At 41.0% G+C, this 20422-nt stretch overlaps 1 long non-coding RNA gene and 4 other non-coding genes across 6 annotated transcripts; 3 read left to right on the forward strand and 2 right to left on the reverse strand.

Moving 5' to 3' along the window:
* The first annotated feature begins 759 nt into the window (after nucleotides 1-759).
* Trnal-uag (transfer RNA leucine (anticodon UAG)) lies at nucleotides 760-839 on the forward strand. Its single transcript has one exon. It is a non-coding gene; the product is annotated as a tRNA-Leu (tRNA).
* Nucleotides 840-1389: 550 nt separating this feature from the next.
* Nucleotides 1390-1461, reverse strand: Trnaq-cug (transfer RNA glutamine (anticodon CUG)). The gene has a single exon. It is a non-coding gene; the product is annotated as a tRNA-Gln (tRNA).
* Nucleotides 1462-1893: 432 nt separating this feature from the next.
* Trnaa-ugc (transfer RNA alanine (anticodon UGC)) lies at nucleotides 1894-1965 on the forward strand. Its single transcript has one exon. It is a non-coding gene; the product is annotated as a tRNA-Ala (tRNA).
* Nucleotides 1966-2349: 384 nt separating this feature from the next.
* On the forward strand, nucleotides 2350-18199 carry LOC126918231 (uncharacterized). 2 transcript variants are annotated; one of them, XR_007711277.1, is made up of 3 exons: nucleotides 2350-3092; nucleotides 10809-10905; nucleotides 10992-18199. It is a non-coding gene; the product is annotated as an uncharacterized LOC126918231 (long non-coding RNA). The 2 variants fall into 2 exon arrangements; XR_007711276.1 differs by lacking the exon at nucleotides 2350-3092 and adding an exon at nucleotides 8434-9933.
* On the reverse strand, nucleotides 7880-7962 carry Trnal-uaa (transfer RNA leucine (anticodon UAA)). Its single transcript has one exon. It is a non-coding gene; the product is annotated as a tRNA-Leu (tRNA).
* Nucleotides 18200-20422: the final 2223 nt, after the last annotated feature.

The raw sequence follows: 20422 nt of genomic DNA on the forward strand, positions 1-20422 counted from the left end.
TGGGGGTATCCAGTGCGGAATCATCGGAGAAGATGACTGTTTCTGGAACTTGCTCTAGTTTTATAGATAAATTACAAGTTTCTAAGAACTACTAATTACATTTCTACTCATCCTTACGTTTGCTTTAAGATTTTTGATAGACCAAGCAGTAACTGAATCGCTCATAACATTATTTTAACAACAACCGTGATTAGCCTGCAAATATGTATAGCCTATTATTTACTTAAAAAAATGTATTTCGCTTTTCCTATTTAAAAGCTGAGGTGGTTATTAAACGTATCGATTCGTTTAATAAAGACACGAGTGATAAAATCGTAATAGTCGATATATTAAAAACTCTAATATAAATCGCTAATTACTCTACTATTGAACTGTCCGAGAGAGCACGTTCGTATATTTATAACTACAGTTGTTATCATGAAAAATTCAAATGTAACTCCGGTTGACGTTTACAAATGACGGCAAAAATAGTTTGTCCGGAGTTTGTTTATCTTTGAACCTAGCAAACCAAAAAAACGTTGGTATTCCAAGGCACAGTAATATGAGTCTCTCCCGATTCAAAACCTTCCGTTGACCCATGTGCCGCTACAAAGGGATATCGGAATACTAGAAATTATTAAATCGAGATAGCAAATATGATAGAGCTTACTATTTAAATTTGATGTAATGGAAAATGTTGGGTAACACAGTAACTCGTGTTATGTAATATATATGGTGACGTATAGGTTATGTGCGGAGATAGGGACGAAAAGTTTTCGAGGCAGCGTGGCCGAGCGGTCTAAGGCGCTGGTTTTAGGCACCAGTCCGTAAGGGCGTGGGTTCGAATCCCACCGCTGTCAATTTATTTTTTTTTTTCGCTCGTATAATTAACGATAGTCGCCAAAGTGTAAGATGCACACGCAAACTCATTTTTTTTTATTCATAAATATATCATATCATAAAATTTATGAAATTCACTAACTATAATTTTATTAGATCTAGGAAGATATCGGTAATCGATAATTCACGATGTCGATCTTTTAGGAGAGGATCATAACGATAAATAATGCAATTTTACATTGTTATGTCTCAGCGTAGCATACTGAGTATCAGTTAAAGCAATGCACACAATGCAAGTTAGTTTAAGCGTGATATGTAATAACTCTGTAACAGTTTGGAGAGAAATGAACACTCTGTTATTAGTATTCATGTCACAGACATTTGAGTGTTAAATATAAACTTACACGTATTGTAAAATATAATTTGCTAGTTCAATAAAGCTAAAAAGCTGAAAAAGTCGTGTAAATTCTAACTTAAGGGAATAAGTTAGTAAAATATCGAAGATATAGTTTGTGTTTATGGTTAAGATGGTTATGGTTAAAAATTTTGGCAAAAAAGTCCAAAATTCAAAGGTCCCACCGAGATTTGAACTCGGATCGCTGGATTCAGAGTCCAGAGTGATAACCATTACACCATGAGACCTTCGAGGAGGGTTAATAAAAATATAAACCAAATGTGACCTTGAAATTGCAGGTCATTACTATAAATACAGAAACGTTACTGAGACAAGATCAAGAATCGATTCGATCGTAAGACAACACTAAAAACTACAAGACTCTTACTGTATGTCCATCTTTCTTTAGAAACGAAATTAATAAACAATTAAATAAATAAAATCGCCAAAATATCTTAAGCAGAGGTGATCGATGCATGATTTTAAACGCCATGATTGAATCAATTCACTAACGTGTAAAGATATCTTCCTCTAAAAAAGACGAAAAATTTATTTATACATTTCAATAAAATCTTAAAGCGTGTATGTAATTATGTTAAATAGGAATAAAAATTGTTTAAACAAGATCGATAATAATTATAGATATCTGTTCTTCAATTTGTTCGATTGAATTAAAAAACGGGGATGTAGCTCAGTGGTAGAGCGTTCGCTTTGCATGTGAAAGGCCCCGGGTTCGATCCCCGGCATCTCCAATTCTTTTTATTTTTTTTTTTTTTTAATTCTTCACGAAATATTCAATTAGACTTACTTACAATATCCCATTATTGGCAGAGGAGAACACGATATTCTGAAAGTCGCTCGGTTTCCAAACATTCCATACGGGACGGTCATATACTTGTTCTGATTACACTTGACGTATCTTGTATCGCTCGAATCTATTTATGGCGGCCGTCAGTCGACATTCAAAGGCGACGGTCGTATATCTGTTTCGATTATAAACACGTTGTATATACACATTACGTTATATCGTTCAAATCTAATTCTGGCAATCGTTGCTCGACATTCAAAGGCGACAGTCGTATGCCCGGATTATACGTACGTTATATATACACATTATCTTGTATCGTTCTAATCTATAGCGTTCATTTTTCCTTCTTTATTTCTTTTGCCTATTATCAAAATAATAAATTACTTGTTCTAGTTAATATCGATGAACATTATTAGTAACGTTTAATTAACGATATCGCGAATATTATTTAACTACAAACATTATACTCGTAATATTTTGTATTTAATGATGTTGTTATAATGTACGCTTCACCTGTGAATTAAACCAATCAACTTCATCAAGATAGTACATCGTTCAGTACCTGACGAGTTAAACTCCAATCATATTGATCGACTGCAGAGATTGAGAAATTTATAAAAAATGGACTTGATCAGATTGATTTGCCAGTGTTTCATTTACCGCGTGCCTCTTTTCTCATTATTTCACATGCACGCTACACAATTAAATGTTAACCATGATCAAACACGTTTCGCATAGCGCTTCGAAATGAGCAGCAACTACGCACTTATGGCACGTGATTGACTTCGCGATTGCGAACACGTGCAGTACGATTATCGACGCGATGCGGCGTACACCGATCGCGAGACGAGTCACACACCGAACGAAAATACGAGTAATACGAGTACGAAAAAAAAAGGAGAGAAAGAAGAATAAAGATTAGAGGAATAAAAAAGAATTCATATAAGAAAAGCAAGAGGCAGAAGAATCGCGAGTCGTCGTATTCAACTGGATGGCCATGGCCGTATGTAAAGCGAGAAGCATCGGGGAGATGATAGGATGCAAACGAAGCCGAGCGAAGGAGATTGAATGGTAATAGTCCTCGATTCGTCATATGCAAAAGTTTCGTATAAACGAGTGAAAAGCGGTCCCCGTGGTCGAAGACGGAGAAAGATGGTATCGTTTGAATTGCCGTGCTCATCGCCGGGCCGGATACTTCGTATCTGTTCGTGACGATAAACGCGAAGAGAATAATCGCGTGAAATATACTGTGACAGCTTCTTTTTTTTTCCCCCCCTCTCTTTTCTCTCACACGCTTCTTTTTTTTCTTCGTGTTTCCTTCTCTTCTTTCTTCCTATCGCAGAGTATACAACGTGGCGAACCGGAGAGTATTAATCATCGTACTACGGAGAAACGACGCAGTAAGGCAGAAACATAGCTCGGTTGTAACGTAATAGAACCGCCGATGAGTTGGTACGGTGCAAGAAATACACACCGATGCGGGAATAAAGGCCTTGATTGATCGGAGGTAAACGTGACCGTTTAAATGTTGCGGCAGCCGGCTAGGAAAGAGGCAAAAGACACGGTCGATCGCGAAAAAAGATACGACCGTGGCGGCGGTGGCGGCACAGCTCGTTTCTTTTTCCATTGTTTCGAGCCAACCATTATCCACCATGCAAATTCATCGGCGTCCACTCTGCCTCTGGCTCTCCGCGTTACGTAAATCTATTTTGCACTGCCGGTGGACGGTCGGTGCATCTCGATGAAAGAAAAAGGAGCGCGAAGTCATCGCGAAACGGTGACGTTTTGTAACTTGTCTTGTGAAACGCGAGGACCTTGAACAGGAATTCTAAAGAGAGGGACAGAGAAAGAGAGAGAAAAAGCTGGAAAATTAGAGAGTACCGCGTGTCGGATCGCCAACGCTATGGGACACACGCGAAGAAATCTAATAGAGTCGCCTAAATCAGCCGGCATTCCTCGCGTTATTCCCTCGAAAGGGAAAGAAACGGATCCCCCTTGTCGTTCGACCGTTATAATATTCTGTCCGGCAATCCCGTATCTATTTTATTCCGTCCCCGAGTCGCGGCGTAACTACGTGAAAACAACATAAAGAAAAAGAAGAAAATCACGTCGCATAGAGATATCGAGTTTTGACCCCGATGGGGTCAGCAGTGGAGCGTGTGACCATTTTGTCACCCTCGCGAAAATTTTATTTACGAATATCCGTTGATGTATACGGTGTCCGAGGCTCGCGGATCGACATAAAACCATCCTGCACGTGGAACATGGTTCTTTTTCGTGTTAGGCGTGCTGCAAACTTCCGGCTGAATTTAAATGTCCAATTGAACGGGACGTGGATTTCTCGTCCCTCGATTTGGAGCTCTGCGCGTTGGGGTGTTCGACGAGACACGGAAACGTCGTCCTCGACGTGGTATCTCGGGTCGTTGTTCCGTCAATTCGTGTCTCTTCGAGGCAAACAAGAATTCGCGTCACGTAGGTGTCTCCACTTCGCGTGATAAGTCTGCTCGAAGAAATTACGCGTTAATTCGATGCTCTCGCACCGCTGTATTCCTCGTTGTTCGCAACGACGAAAGGGAGAGGGTGCGAGCTGTTCGAGCCTCGATTGAATGGCGAGGGCGAATGAAACAGAGAGGAACAGAGAGAAAGAAAAGGAGGAAAAAGGATTTAAAAGAAAAAGTCAGTCGGGTGTCCAATGGTACGAAGCGCAACGGGAAGTGACGAGCGAGGTGGTTAGAGGTGACTGCAGCAGAAATCCATCAGATGGAAAAGATCACGCCTGTCTCCATGCCCGGGACAATGACGCGGCCCGCAGACGCTTGTTTTTGTATTCTCGCTCTTCTCTCTTCCTCGCTCGTCCTTTCTTTTCCTTTTCTTCCTCTATTTTTTTCTGCGTCCTTTTTTCCCTTTTCCTTATTTTTTTCTACCTTCCACCCCGACTCCATCACCACCCCCGGCGCCCGATTCCACGCGGCACTGTGTTCCAAGCCGTGCAACGAACGGCCGAATGGGTAGGGGAGCTTTAAATATTTAGGCGGCTAATTTTCACGGAGGATTTTTAAGCCGACGAAGGAAAGTGAGAATTGAAAAGAAACGCGGTGACGCGGAGCAAGAAGAGGACTGTGGGCGAAATGTCCTCCAGACTGAAATAATAATAAGAGGCGCCAGCGCCTTTAATCACGATATTAAACATTTACGATTGCTATGGCGTCCTGCTCTTAAGACGGCTATTCTTTTCTTCTTTTTTTTTTAACGCGGCCCCGATCCGATCTTCCCTTCTGCACAAAGACGACCTACTCTCCTCCCTGCAACCGCCAACGCTCGCGCCACCTCTTGTTTATGTTTACGTACCTTCTGATAACCTTACGCGAAGATCAAGCCGGTTCACCGAGGCTTCCTTCAAGATGTACATCCCGTGAACGGTGCAACCATACGACCAACACTCGAGATTGTTGCCACACGGACGGAAGTGAAGCTCGGGAAGAAGAGGGTGGGTCCGTCTATCGCGGTTGTAACAGAGGGTCGAGAGCGAAACGGAAACTCGCTCAAAGAAACCGTCGTTGGACGTTCGAGAAACGCTTCATTTTTCTTGGCTGTTGCGCCATAAGCCACGAAGATTATGTCCAGGCTGATCCTGACTGTATCGATGACAATGGCGAAAGGCAGCGGCGAATCGAGCAGACGAGAAGCTTAATCTAGTCCTCAGTTTGTTTTGCTTTGCCGTGCGATTTGTCATCCATTGTCCGACCGAGTACGCTCGGCCCGCCATGAATCGTTATTTATGGTTTTCGCTTGATTAATTTTTGCCTCATCTTCGTGATATCGCGAAATTGTCTGCGTCAAGCGCAGCCTTTCGCGGCTGACACTCGATTTACGATTTACAAGCGTTTCCATTGTCGCTGGCAATTCTGCTTGTGAAAGTAACGCGGATGGTTGAAAAAATTCCCACGAACGAACAAAATTTTACATCGGCTTTGCAACTAGCGTTGGTTTCACCCAACCGATTGTTGGAACAAAACCTCGTTGAATTTAGTCGAAGGGATACCATCGGACGCGAAGATCTCGTTGGGGTGAAATCACATTTTTAAGCTTCGATTAAGGTGACGATAACGCGGGGCGATAGCCTGAGAAGATAGAGATGAATTTAATATTCCGAATCCGGATAACGCGATTTCACCGGACGTCAGGCTTGAAACGCGTAAGCATTATAAGTACGATTTCCCTTTTCTGTTCGTCGAGGGTTGGATTGCTTCGTAGCCGAGGTATTTTCGAGGTTGAACCTGTTTTTCAATTTCTTCCTGACTCGCTTTCACGCTTCGACGTGTTGCAATCGAATTATCGTGACACCGGTTGGGTCGAACGAACGAGAAACGAACAACGAACCCTCGACACTCCTCGAAGCATCGATAAGAATTTAACTGGTAACTCAAATTACATAATGCAAAGTGGTCGTCGATCGATGAACGTGGTTACACGAAGAAAGATGGAAGAAAGGAAGTTTGGAACGAGTCAGAAGGGCAACAGGAAAAAAATAATGCGAAGTACCCCGATTCGCGGACACCTACCCAAACTGCTCCGTTCCTCCCTGTCGTTCATCCCCTTTTTTTCATAGCAGACCCTTTATACGTCGACCACAGTATCGACAGGAACGGCACCCCTCAGCTAAGGGGTGGATCTTCGAAGCTGCTGCATTGTGCAACGTTCGCGCAAGGGTTGCTTGAAATACGCGCGTCTGATTTTTTTCCTTTCTTTTTCAACGCGATCACCGTCCTCTCCCTCTCCCTCTGCCTCTGTTCCCGGTGATCCTGCAATCGTGCAAGCAACGAAGAAAGTCGAGATATTCGTGTGGTAACGTGAGAATGACAACAGATGCGGTGGAATGAAATTACAAGTGTGCCGGGTTCATGGTGCCCCGGCAAGTACACAGGAGTTGTGCTTTTTTAGCGAAATTGTTGTGACAAGCATTTCAACGAGCGACTCTTGGCGTTTGCTTTCTTCTCGATGCCGGCACACGGTATCCCCTTTTTGAATAGGGTGGTCTCATGACACTTTTACGGTGTCAAGTCCTGGTCTTCTGGGAACAGGGCTGGCCCTGCTGTTCGGTAATCCGATTTAATCGGCTCTTTTTCCTTCCCGGTACGACGATTCGTATGAAACTGTTGGCGAAACTTGGAAACGTCGATAAAACGTTTGACAAGCCTCTACGATTTACAAAAGGGGAAGAGCATGTTCGTAAGGCCTCTGAACGTTTCGTCGAATACGAATTATGCACGTGAAACGAACGATACGATCGTAGAAACGTTGGTAAGTCGTCGGGTTCGCTAAGAAACCCGTACGGTTATGTAAATACACGGAGACGAAAATGGTTGGTACGCGACTCGGTGTAACAGGATTAACGGACTAAAGTTGCTCGCGCATAGTTCGTTGCCTTATCTCAGCTTCCCTAATTGTCTATGACTATTCATCAAGTCATTTATACTCGGCTCAATTATCGCTGCCATCAGTTACGAGACTCGAGTCACTTCGAATCCGGCTTCGGCGAAAGCTCCGACCATTTATCTTTACGCGGAGATACCCCGTAATTGCAAATCAGCTTCTAGCCCGTCAATTAATGATTTGTTAGCAAAACCATTTCTCTTCTCATTTAAACACAATTTTCTCGTTAAGGAAATATTTCAGATTTTTATTCCGTGTCCGAGAAATTGGATAAGTAATTTGTGAGATATATTTATACGTATATATATTCATTAAATATGACAATTCTTTAAATAAATCGATTAATTAATTAGAGTTGCTATACGGATGATAAATACGTTTAATTAGTGTTGGTATATATGACGAAATAAAAAACAAAAAATATTTGCTAAGTGTGGGGTTCGAACCCACGCTCCCAGAGGGAACCAGAACTTAAGTCTGGCGCCTTAGACCGCTCGGCCAACCTAGCATTGTTGAAATGTCGTAGTGTTATATAGGTATACATAGTACCCATCGGTTACTATTAGTTTATAATTTGCATTAAATGACAACATATTATATGTGACAAAAGCGTATTGTATAATTTAAAATGAAATTTAATTTTAACCTATGTTATGCAAATACGAATATCTCTAAAGAAAGCATACAGTTTAATTTAGCATGATAAATGATGTTAAAAAAGTTATTTGGCACCTACAGCTATGATCTAATGGTTTTTTAAATTCTTATTTAAATTCAACGCCGTACTCCTTGATCGATGCAAATTTATCAATTTACAGAACAATAGATTAATTTACCGTGAAGCGGTAACGAACTTTCCTTTCTTGAGAATCGTAGAAAAATTATGGAAGTTGTAAAAGGCGAAGGGCGATTTGAATAATACAACCATTATTCACCCTCGTTATTTTCAATGTTGACTAATGATCGACTTAAGAAAATAGCGCGCACTCGTAAAACTCGATTGCGTTCAGATACGAACGTTCTCTCTCTCCCTTTCCTTTTCCTCCTTCTCTCTCTATTATACAAGAGCGTACGTTGCGCTTTTATGCACGTCTCCTTTGGGGAACGTGATTGAAATAATTATGATTCAAGACACTTACCGAAACGGTGGATATACTTGGCTCGCTTCAACTTGGTCCGATATAATCGTCTACCTTCTCACGTGAGAAAGTCCAACGACCTGTTTCCATTAGTCGCTTTAACACTTAATACAGTGGTCTGCGGATTTATACGCGTATCATCCACGGTGCTTCACTGATATAACAGTAAGGAATTGTGTACACAATACGATTGTGTGATGCATGGTCGATAAGTCAGTGTATCTCGTACACATATACGTTGGCGTCGTAATAAAACCGAATCGTACTGTCTGGACTATATTTCGTGTCGTAAAAAAAACGGTAACTTCCCTGAAAGTAGTCGCGTATCGTTCTATTCGTTGTTAGTATATTTACAAACGGGGTTAGGTTTGATGTCGTGGTTGATGTTGGGATCGCGTGCCACCACTGTCGTACCAGTCTGCACCTATCCCGTCGTTAAAGCATACTTCGCCATGTCATTAACGTAATCACTCTCCGTCACTTTGAGAACTCAACAGAATACTCGATATTTTAAGTAGTCAGAACTTTTCGTTTCACTTCCGACGTGATTGCTCGTGAATTTCCACTCGTGTTCGTGTTGAAGAAGATACGATAAATCGTTTCACGGTCTCAGACACAAATGCATCATGCAGTTGGAGACGCCTAGTGATGGGATCTGAAACACTTCGAATTACATATATATGTACTTCGAAACTATATATGTACATAAATATGTCTGTATACATATGGCGAAAAATTTGAATCACCTTGAAAATTATACGAAGCTTAAAAGTCTTAAAAGTCCTGAAAGCTTTGATAGGTTTGAAATAAAATAAAATAGAACCGCGCAAAATATATAAAAAAATGAGCACTGTTCATGTATATTACTTATTGAATAATGAAATTGTATCTAAAGTTAATATAGTATTGTATATAATGTAATATATTATATATAACTTAGAGTAATTATATAAAAGTAATTATATTTAAAGTTAAATAAGTTAATACGTAAATGATAGTAATGCTTTTATTATTTATTTAGTAACAATATGCAACTGATGTGAAATTAGGATATTCGTTACTAGAGACGCCTATAAACGTTTGAAAAATGCGCGAAACCGAAGAGACGCAATACAACATTGTACATTCGATAGGACGTCAAGCTCCTCAGAGGTCGTGAAATAGGAGAGTGATTAGTTGAAACACGAATTTCTACAAAAACACATGTGTTTTCGAATGTAAACACGACGCCACTGAAACGCAGCTGCTGAATAGACTCCTGTCGTCCGAATTTAGGTTAACATATGCCAAACTTGACTTCTTCGAAGAATTTGAAACCCACGCAGCGGGTTAGCCTAAAGGTATTTATCCTGAAATCGCTTGCATTTATATAACTGACATTGGAATTTCGATAATTTACACAGAATTGGATTGCGTTTTGTGCGATATAAAATAGTTTATATAGAAATCTGTACGTATAAGGAAAGCAATTAACCGTGAAACACTTGTGAAATAAATCGAGGGCAATAAATATTAATTGATTAATTATACTTGATCGAACATCGTCTAAATTTCAAAAAGTTCAACTCAAAGGTTTGAGTTGGCTTTTTATTAGAAGGCATTGACCGAGTTCCTAATGCTTTTCTTTGAAAGCAAAGGTTTACGTGAGCTACAGAAATGAATTTCGTGTCGCGGTCGATGCGCGAGATGTTTTTCTACGAAAACGTAATTGACAGGTTAGGTTATCGAGAAATAATCATAGCATAAGAAACCACAAACCTTGGTAAGTGAAGGAAGGGCTTTGTATGCTAAGATTGATAAAGAATTTTGTTTGTAAATACTGATTACATATAAGTATCAACGACACGCGATCGTCCTCAACCTACTGGGTTATCGCGAGAAAGGAACAGCGTACCGTTGTGTGATATTTTTTATCCATTTTGATTTTTACGCTATCAAGCTTCGTAAACATTTTTTATCCGCGACGGTATCTTTAAAAACGCGCAGTAAAACCTATTCGTTATCGGGATATTATGATATACGATCGACTTTTTTTTATATTGTTGCGTGAAGTTTGAAAATGCGAATAGGAATACAGTATGCTCAACCTAACGATCGATTAAAAATTAATAGTGTCATGGCGTCGTAACGGTCAAAGTTGGTATTGCTGTAAAGCATTTGATTCGCTGCTGTACTTTTTAAATTTCGAATTAGCTTTGTTCTGGTGGCTTTTCAGCGTTCGCAGATTGCAATGGAAGATGTAAAGCGTGTACGGTTGAAAGTACGATGGGATTTCCGCTTTCTAGAAAATGCAGACGGAGTTCCACAATGATGTACGTATGTAGTCCTTTGACTCTGTGTACGGTTATAGAGAAAAATTAGCTTTTTGAAATAATCCACGTGTGTTATTGGCTAGTAGGGGTCGTTTCATGTTCACCGCTCATTGTTTTCGTCGTACCACGAGGGACTGCTTTTATGTCAATACTTCAAAGTGCTATAACCTACGTGGGGGTATCATACGAGGCAAAAGTTACGTGAACCAGCGTCGCACCATCTTCATTATCATCTTCAGGTGTCTCCGTACGGTAACGTACAACTTACGTATGCCAAAGGGCATCTTTGTATTTAAGACTACTTTAAGAGCATGCACGAGTCAGTTTCCTTGTTATATGCAGAGATACACAGTCTAGTCTTTGCATTTCTTATTACGTATATTTAATGAATTAAATATGGTAAAGCAAATTTGAAAGACAAGTGAATAATTTACATGCAAAAAATAGATTTTATTAAAGATTCATTCAAACTGCTTATTTCTAACCTTTACAACGTTCTACCAATTTTTTTAATATATTTCAGAGTATGTAATAAATGAAAGATAACAAAAATATTCTGAAATTTAATAGAAAGGACGTCGAACTTCCATTTTATTTTTTATCTGGTCTGTGTATCTCTGCTTTTCATTACAATGTACAATACCGAGAAAAGCGGAACTTTGTGATGTATACGCGTACCGAACTAAGCATTGGTGGAGAAGAGCACTGTCGATTGCATCCGCCGACAGGAACACTAATCATGGGACTCGCTGTCTTTTAAGATTATTAAAATCGTCAAAGCTTCAACGTCCTCAAAGGGTTAATTACCCTACGGGATATTTATGGCTGGGTTGCTCTCTTCCCTCGCTCGCCAGGGAGCAGAGGCTATTAAAGAAGGAGCACGCGGACAGAGAAGAGGTAGACTGCGAACTGCCGCGGAAAAGAGCCTTTCTCTTCGTGTGTCATTGTCAGGGCTTGTAGATAGATTGCTCAGACGGTAATTGATTTCCTGTGCCGTGTCGAATAATTGAACGCTCGATGTTATACAGTTTTACTTAAAAGAAAATAATATTTGATTTATGTCTATCATTCGCGTTCAACGAATTCTTCAAAACGTTCCAATGTAATTTGAAATTTACAAGCACTAGACTGCCTTTTGTATTTTCCAAATTGAAAATCGCTTCCTAGATTCTAGCTAAAATATACATGATCTTTCGAAATAGCTAAATTTCACATGACAAACAAGAAGTTTCGCATTTGAAGTTTATTGATGAAGTAGCGTTTAATAGTATGTAATGACACATGTAATGTCAATCATGTTTCATTGAAATAATATATTTAACAAAAAAAAAAAAAAAGAAGAAGAGAAATAAATTCTTCATAGAGAGAATGCAATAATTAAATTTCAACATACAATAACTGATATTGCAATTAATTGTTCTTGTACTTCACTAAAAAAAGAGGAAAGAAAAGAAGGAAAGAGGTAATGATATTGACTCGATACTCTTGATAAACTGGTATTCGATGGGTTAGGATGCAAGGAGGCGAAATAGATACAAAATGTAATGTTGTAACGATATCTCCAACGTATATATTCTGTAGGAAGCGTACTTAGACGAGGTACTTACTCGCAATCGCTTTAAGAGCAAGGACACGCCAACTATGAAAGGTGTTAAGAGGAACCGTGAACAGGCCAGCTGCGATAATGCACTCGTATAAACGACCGTATGCTTCATGCGGATTAACGCTCGAAGAAAAAGGTTCGCTTGCATCGTTACATTTTAAAAGAGTGCTGTCATGCTGTTATGCGGCCGGTGATATGATTCGTTTACATTAAACATTTATACGTGTTCGTATCCGCAAATCGCGAAAAAATAACGGAATACTAAATGCACGAGATTTCAGCTACCAACGAACGGTTTTAGTTGTCCGGGAAGAATGTCGTGTATCGTTCTTGGAATGTCGTGATGGGTTCATATCGTTTCTTGAAAAGTCCTTTAAGAAATTGACTGACTAACGTGGTTGCTTTTAGTACTTTGCTTACTCACGATTTCATGCGTGTAATTTTTATGAATTTTATTAATTTAATGCAAGATTCGCATTTAATGCTTAAATGTGCTTTAGTGCTTCTATGTTTCTCCTGCTTTTCTTCTTTAAATTTCCATTGCGTATTGCTATATTGCGTATTTGTCTATTACTTCTATCTATTTACTTTCCAAAATACGTGATAAAAATTTCGGTCACGCAACTATTTTTCTTCGTTCAAATGGCATCTTGTATATTAATTTATGCGCTCTCTGGTTAATCGATTCTTGGTTTAATTTCACAGTAGAGCAAGTTATACGATCTCGAGCGACGACATTAACGAGACGACGAATTGTCTCCTATTCTGTAGACGCGTTTCAGTATGTTTAATGCGCCACTAACTTCGGAATGACGTGAATTACACGGGTGACGTTCGTCTGTACAGGATCGTTCACAACGGAATCTAATTTTCGTGTAAAAAGAGAATAACGAAGGCAGACGTATGTATTTAAAATCTGGATTTGAAAATACGAAAGCCAAATTCGAATGTGAGAATTCAAAATCTGAATTTGAACTTAGGAGTATAATAATTAAAATACTGCGGATCCAACAGATTTCTCGAATCAATAAACAATCTGAATTTAAAAATATAAAAATTAAGACACAACAAATATGTAAGATTTCGAAGTTAATAAATAAACTAGCTTTCTTCTAGATATCGAGGTATATAAATTAAAATACAATGGACATCAGTTTCCAACAGAATAATAAGCAAACCGAATGTATAACAGCATGGCACCGTCATTTGCAATGGAAAGTATCGTCGATGACTAACAATATTACCGATAAATTAGTAGTGTACAAATATCTTATCAGTGTACATATCAAATATCAGGATACAAATATCTTAACGACACGTACTGCTAAATTATACTTATATATTTTCTCATTTGCCGAAAAGACTAAAGAACACTTTTTTGTTATCACGCGTCTCAATTTGCAGCAACCTGTAAGCGCATATTCAAAGCTGTCATTTCCAAGAAAGGTTTCCCTTATCGCAGCGAGCAAGAGATGCCGGTCGACATAACGTTTGGAACCCTCGTCCGTCGTACTAAACGTTTCTAAATGAATCGTTAATCGTTAACGGCGTGGCGTTACGACTCTCAGGCTCGCTTATAAACCGGAAATTCGTTGGTCGAATGTCCAACTGTCCAAATCGTTCGGCAGCGAAGCTCTTCCGGTCAATAAAGTCAGGCCTCGTTTATTGCTAAAAGAGACCTAGCAGGTCCTGGTTGTTTCTGACCCATCATTAAAGCGTACGTTAAGCGCACTGTTTTTTCATTTCGTTAAATCGTTCCGACCTCTGCCCCCTCGACGCCGGTTCTCTCGCATCTCTATATGTAATCGTTTCTGGTTCCCGGTTCCACCGAGCGAGACTCGTAGGATCGTCGAAAGGTTGTAAACGGTCGCTCATCCAATACGGAATGTCGACTACGAACGGAATAGCCCGGATTCCTGACTTTATTAAGCCTTCGGTTTATGCGGGACATTTTGAACGTTGACCCACGTGCAGCATCGGAAACAAAGCCTACGCGGCTCGGAGAAGCTACGAGTTCGACTTGGATTTTCACGAGGAGCATAAAAGCGTACGCGGGGTTGACCCGTGATGATAAAAACGATTACATTCGAGCAAACGGCCTGCTCATTTAATCGACGTAGTTAACGCGTCTCACGGTATGGTTTCACGGATGAAATTCGCCGTGACAGGCTAACGTTTGTCGGTTAATTCTTCTTTCCTTTTATTTTGCATTTGCATACGATGGAAAAAAGAAAGATAAAATTAGAAAATTACGCCGAAACCGCAAAGCGTGACAATTCGATTCATTTGTACGCCTGTGCAACGAAGAAAGGACTTTAATGCTATTTATGAGACACGGAAGTCTCGTAGATTTATAGTATTCTATATTGTACATGATATTTTATGGAATAACGGACAATATGAGTATATTGTGCGACAGGTTTATAGGTTTATTAGCTCTTTCATAGGGCAGAAGAAAATTCTAACTCGGTTTTTGCGTCTCCGAACCCCTTGGCTTTTTTGCGCCCTTTCGGATATCCAGTGGATGCAAGCACATTTAACCCGGTCGCGCCCCAAATAATCGTAAAATTTGATAATTAAATTTAATCGCACCTCTTTAATGGCCCTTCGCCGTTGCCATTGTGTTCGTCCACACAGCGTTTACTGCGATGCTCGATTACACGAAGCTTTGAAACATATGCTTTATATACCTCGTCTTCGAACGATGATACGCCATTACGTTTCTGACACGTCATTAACTTCGTTAGTGCTTACGACGTAAGCCGTTGGAGCAACGTGAACTCGCCTAAATCGAAACCGTTGCTTCGCCGCGATAAAAATTCTCGTAATCGTAACGTTGGAATATTTCTGTTTTCTTCTTTATTTCGTAGCGAATTGAACGCGGTACGGTCTCGACTAACATCTCTTAAAATAGAAGCTATCAGGAACGCAGTTCCTAGTGTACGTTATTAATGTATCATATTATAGTCGGTATTCCATTAGACGGTGTCGGTCGTTGATACAGCGGCAACGTATATATTTTCCATGGTATTGGTCATTCGTCTTGAAACACGCGGTCATCGCGCAAGTTGTCGCGACTCAAAGCAGGTTTCGATTAACCGACGCGACGTCTCGTTGATTCTCGCGAAAAATGCGATTGAAATTGCGTGTTCGTTTCTTGCATGCTGTTTCACCATGGTTAGCTGCTTTTTTACGCGGGAAATGAAAGCAGCGTGAAAGGGGATATCCGTTTAAAGCTTGTTGGCAGAAACGAGAAACGTAAAAGAAAAAGAATAAGCGAGAGAGAAAAAGAAGGGGAAAAGAAACGATACGTCCGGAACGCAATTTGTACTGTGTCATACAGTCAGGGGTCGTTGTATTAACAACGCGACAGAAAACTTATCGCAACGCTTAAAAGCACTAGCCTGAGTATTAAGCGTCGCGATACTACTCGAGCAATCTTGTCTTGCTAAATGCTAGAGTGCACGTAATTCCACGGAAGATATTGGATAACCCTCGAGTGCATCGTCGACCGTAAACGGGCACCGGGAGGGTTAACTACGTGGAATATATCTTTATCGTCGGTGAAAACGTGCGTATCACGGTGATAGTTCATTTTCGACGTGGAAGAGTGCTTCATCGGGGATCGCCAATTAAAACGTCGTACTGCCAACAATGCCGTAGAATGGAGCCCGCAATTCCGCGCTTCATCGACGTGGGTTTTTGATGGCGGAGACCGCGCCCGCCGTCAAACCTCTGCAACACAACGGGTCCAGGATCACCGTGTGTATATACGCGTGCACACCGATATGGAAACGCAGCGTGTACCAGCCTGACGCGGCGTGTGGTTGTAAGAGTCGGTACAATGGAGCAGAAAACAAGAGACGGTCGGGACTTCAAAGTGCCGGATGTTATGGAGTGAGAACGCTACTGGATCCGGCACAGTCTGATAATCATCTCTACCAAATACTTTGTAATCGTTAATTACGGCGCAGCATCGACGACGCTTTGGGCAAAAGATCAGTCACTCGGTGGTGCGCAGGGGTGGTAGGCAACGAAAGAATGAAGGGTTTTATAGTCTTTTATATCGTAAAGAACGGCACAGATATATGTATATTTCAAGTCCTCTGTAGGCTTCAGATTCGGGTCCTTTTGAGTCGAGCAACCCCTTATTCAGCACTTCGCCTTCTTTAACCGACGGGTATTACCGATTATTTCTCGTGAGTCTACTTTCCCTCTGAATGCACGTTTTCCATTGCGCGCTTCTTAATAAGGTGCGCTTTGTATCAGGGGCTCGGAAGCAGCGACTTTTACGCCGGCGATAGCAAAGTTAAATACGTTCAGTTTTGTAAGCGGCGTGATTTTTCCGTTTCCACCATCTTGCGTTCCATTTATTAATTTTGAAGCTCTCGAAATTTGCTTTAGCGAATTATAACGAGGCAATGGAAGAAACAGGGCGAGCTATCCAAAATTATATTTCAACTAAAAGCGCAACTTTCGAATCAGATTTGACGAATGTTCGTTCGAAGCGAGATGAATTATAAAAGCGGTCTGTCACGACTTCGAAACATCCCGTTTATTTTAAACGCATAAATCTTCGTTCGAGCAAAAGATGGTAGTGATTCAAAAGGAAATAGTCGAATTTATCGTGGATGTTTAAATCGTTGGAGCTGTCAAGTCGCGGCAGTGTACGGTACGTCAAGTTGCGAGCCAGGATCAAATGAGGCGTCGGAAGATTTCGCGAAAATTTCTCTCGAACCCCAGCCATGAAAACTGTTCCTTTTTTTCCTGCCGAAGGGGCGTAACGCTCGGGTAAATGAAGCGCACTGGAAAAGGAATCGCCGGAGGAGAGAAAGGCTCTGCTAAATATTCGAATGCTCGAGTGCATTCAAAGTGGTGCTTAGGCTCGGTACGCGGCTATCATTCTCCGCTATATTTTAAATCTGTCTATGCGTGCATTGTCTTTTATCACACGTATATTTCAAGCCATTTCTTTGACGTATATGTATCTCCGTGTAAAATGCGAGGAATAAGCATCGCAAGTACATTTCATTCTCCTTTCTGTTAGAACGAATCGTTTCATTAAGTTGACTGATTTAATTACCACTTATCAAACGCGCGATATTTATTACGATGATGTAAAGCGTTAATAATTATACCCTGGTTCTTTGAATGTTACGAGGTTTGTGCGTACGAAGTGTAATTTTTTAAATGCCTGTAGTTTCTTCGATGTGTCGTACAGTTGATCGCAGTGATTTATTTGTACCTGGTTTTATCAATCAATTTCACAGCTTCATTTTGCATATCTTTAAGAATTATTGTAGTATCGTGGACAAGGGACCTGGGAGGCGTCGCGCGAATTATAAAGAAGCGGTTGCGAAGCTATGCGTGGTGGGGCTAAGACAAAAGACACGAGGCTAAGACAAAAGACAAGGGGTTGCTAAGGGACGATAAACGAATTAACAGCATTGTGAGTTGAGAAGTCGGAGAGTGCGAATTGCGTTGTCGAGATAGTGTTGCTAGCGTTGTCGAGAGAGTGTGGTCCGCGTGAGAGAGAGCGTTGGATCCGTGGTAACGAGAGTTGCTAATCAACTATCTAGTTGTCTTAATTATAGTACGTTATTGCGATTAATTCACGTTAAGCAACCATCGTTTCCTGTTTAATCAACATCTGTTTAATCCATTTATTGTAAATAAACTAATTGTAGTAAAGATCCTACATTATTATACAGCTTTAGAATTAAACAACTCCTCTAATATATATCCGACATTATATAAAAAAATCACTCATGCGTTTTGATTATTTATGACAGTCAATATCGAGACTTCGATGTTTTCGTTATAATTCTTTTAACGTTGAATATACGCGATTTATAGCAAATTTCATCTCCTTCGATGCTTTTAATTTTTAAGGATAGGGCAAAATTTAATAGACCGCGTTAGATCATCAGATTCTAATTTCTAGTAGACGATACTTTATATACACCGATCTGGTATGTCCTAAAATTCATCGGGAGAGCTTTCCTTGGAAAAATTCCAATGCACGTAACACGATTCGGTAGAAGAAAACGAACTCCTCGGTAATCTTTATGTTTTCTTGTTTGCCTTCCACCTCGGTTATTACTTACCAGCAAGGATAATTATTATGAGTCGGCCTCTTCGAGTATCTCGAAAACGGTGTAACTTGCGGTCGAAGCTTCCGAGTTTCGCGCGTGCGTTAATCGTAATCGCTTCTCGGAAGATTTCGCCCTATGGCCAAGGCGTGTCGTCTTCGTTGCTCGTTTCTTTGTTTCGTATCGTCCATTAACCGCGAGTGGGCTCGTGCCGTGCTGACCGCACCAGGAAATGAAGACGAGTTATCATCATCGTCTGGAAATTACCGTAGTGCGGTGTGTACAACCCTGTCGCTAATAAGAGCAACGTAAAACGGCGGGAAACGGGCGGAGGGGTAGAAGGGAGAAGGGTGGAATAGGCCGAAGAAACGTCATAAAATCTGAGCAACCACAAAAACCGCAGCGTTGCACCGCTCTAGGTTCAAGTAGCAAGTTCAGTGGCCTTGATAGGCGTTGCAGCAATGTACTCTCCGCGGCTCGTACTCTTTCGAACACGGTATAAGTCGCAGGTGTGTAGGTTTAAAACGAGCCTGTTAATCGTCCGGAAAACTATTAGATGCCTATTTCTTTTAATCCTACTTAAAGATGAGTACTACGGTAATAAATTGCATGCTTTATTTCGCGTAGCTTTTATCGCCAATTAAAACGTGTACTTATCGAGGCATCGTTTCGTAACTCTACCAGTTGTGTACGTTTGAAAACGTGTTCGATATTATGTTCGAGGGGAAAAAAGGAAAGAGAAAAATGAAAAGAAACGAAGGGATCGAGGTGTTTATCTGGTGTCTTAATGAATGAAAATGTTACGAGGTGAACTGTATCTCCCACGATCGTGGCTATTCTTACGGCCCTGACGCCTTAAGTCACGATGCATGTATGCGTGTCCGGAAGGTGGTTGAAAGCCGTGTACAGGTGTGCGTATGTATTCACTCGCGCGTTAGGGAAATAGAAAGTATATAGCTGCGCCTGTGAACTGGTAAACGATAATATTGATTGCCCCGTAGTCAGTGGTTTTTCCAAGCTCCCGTAGATACGATCGGACCGATTGATTCGATCGCGATTGTGAGAGCTCATGGTCCCGCACGAGTGACGCTGATTGCGTTCTAAAACGTGTATCTAGCGCGAGAAAAAAAAAAGGAGGAAAAGAAAAACGATGCCGGTGCCCGGTGATTACCGTCTCTTGTAACAGAGTACGCCCCTGCAGGCTATAGGTCGCTAGATGATTTATTGCGCTCGGTCCACGAATTCTCTTTGTTCAGATTACATTTTCGATATTCGCACGACCGCCCACAGACCGCCAAGTTGTTCGGCGGCCTGGGTTTTCGCGCGAATCAGGTCAAAGGTAATTTTCCTTGCTACCAGATAGCGCGCAACGTTTTCTCGTAATCAGGATTCGAGCGCGGTTGATTCGGTTTCCCGCGTAATTAAGTTACTACTATCGCGCAAGCTCGTATACGAATCGATGGTGAGTTTCAGGTAGGGTCGGATATCTAGACGCGTCTAGTGGATGCTAATGGACGTCAGGTGGATCGAGACGCATTATCAACGCGTGCATCCTCTACGGGCTGCGTGTACCGCAGGATGCACGTGCACATTCGCATGCATCGACCTGCCGAACCAGTACGACGCACTACGTCCCACTCATGAAGTTCCCGTGAGCCACGCTACGGGTTTGCCTGTGAATTAGGGGTAGCTTGCTTTGGATTATTACGTCATAACAGTACGACCACCTGGATGCAATTGCCGGTACTGATGCGACCGAACCTGTCGTCCTATTTATTGGTTGTCCGCGAGCGCCCGTATCACGCGAGATCGCATTGAAATC

The sequence above is a fragment of the Bombus affinis genome, chromosome 7 (genome assembly GCF_024516045.1).
Source record: "Bombus affinis isolate iyBomAffi1 chromosome 7, iyBomAffi1.2, whole genome shotgun sequence".
NCBI lineage: Eukaryota > Metazoa > Arthropoda > Insecta > Hymenoptera > Apidae > Bombus > Bombus affinis.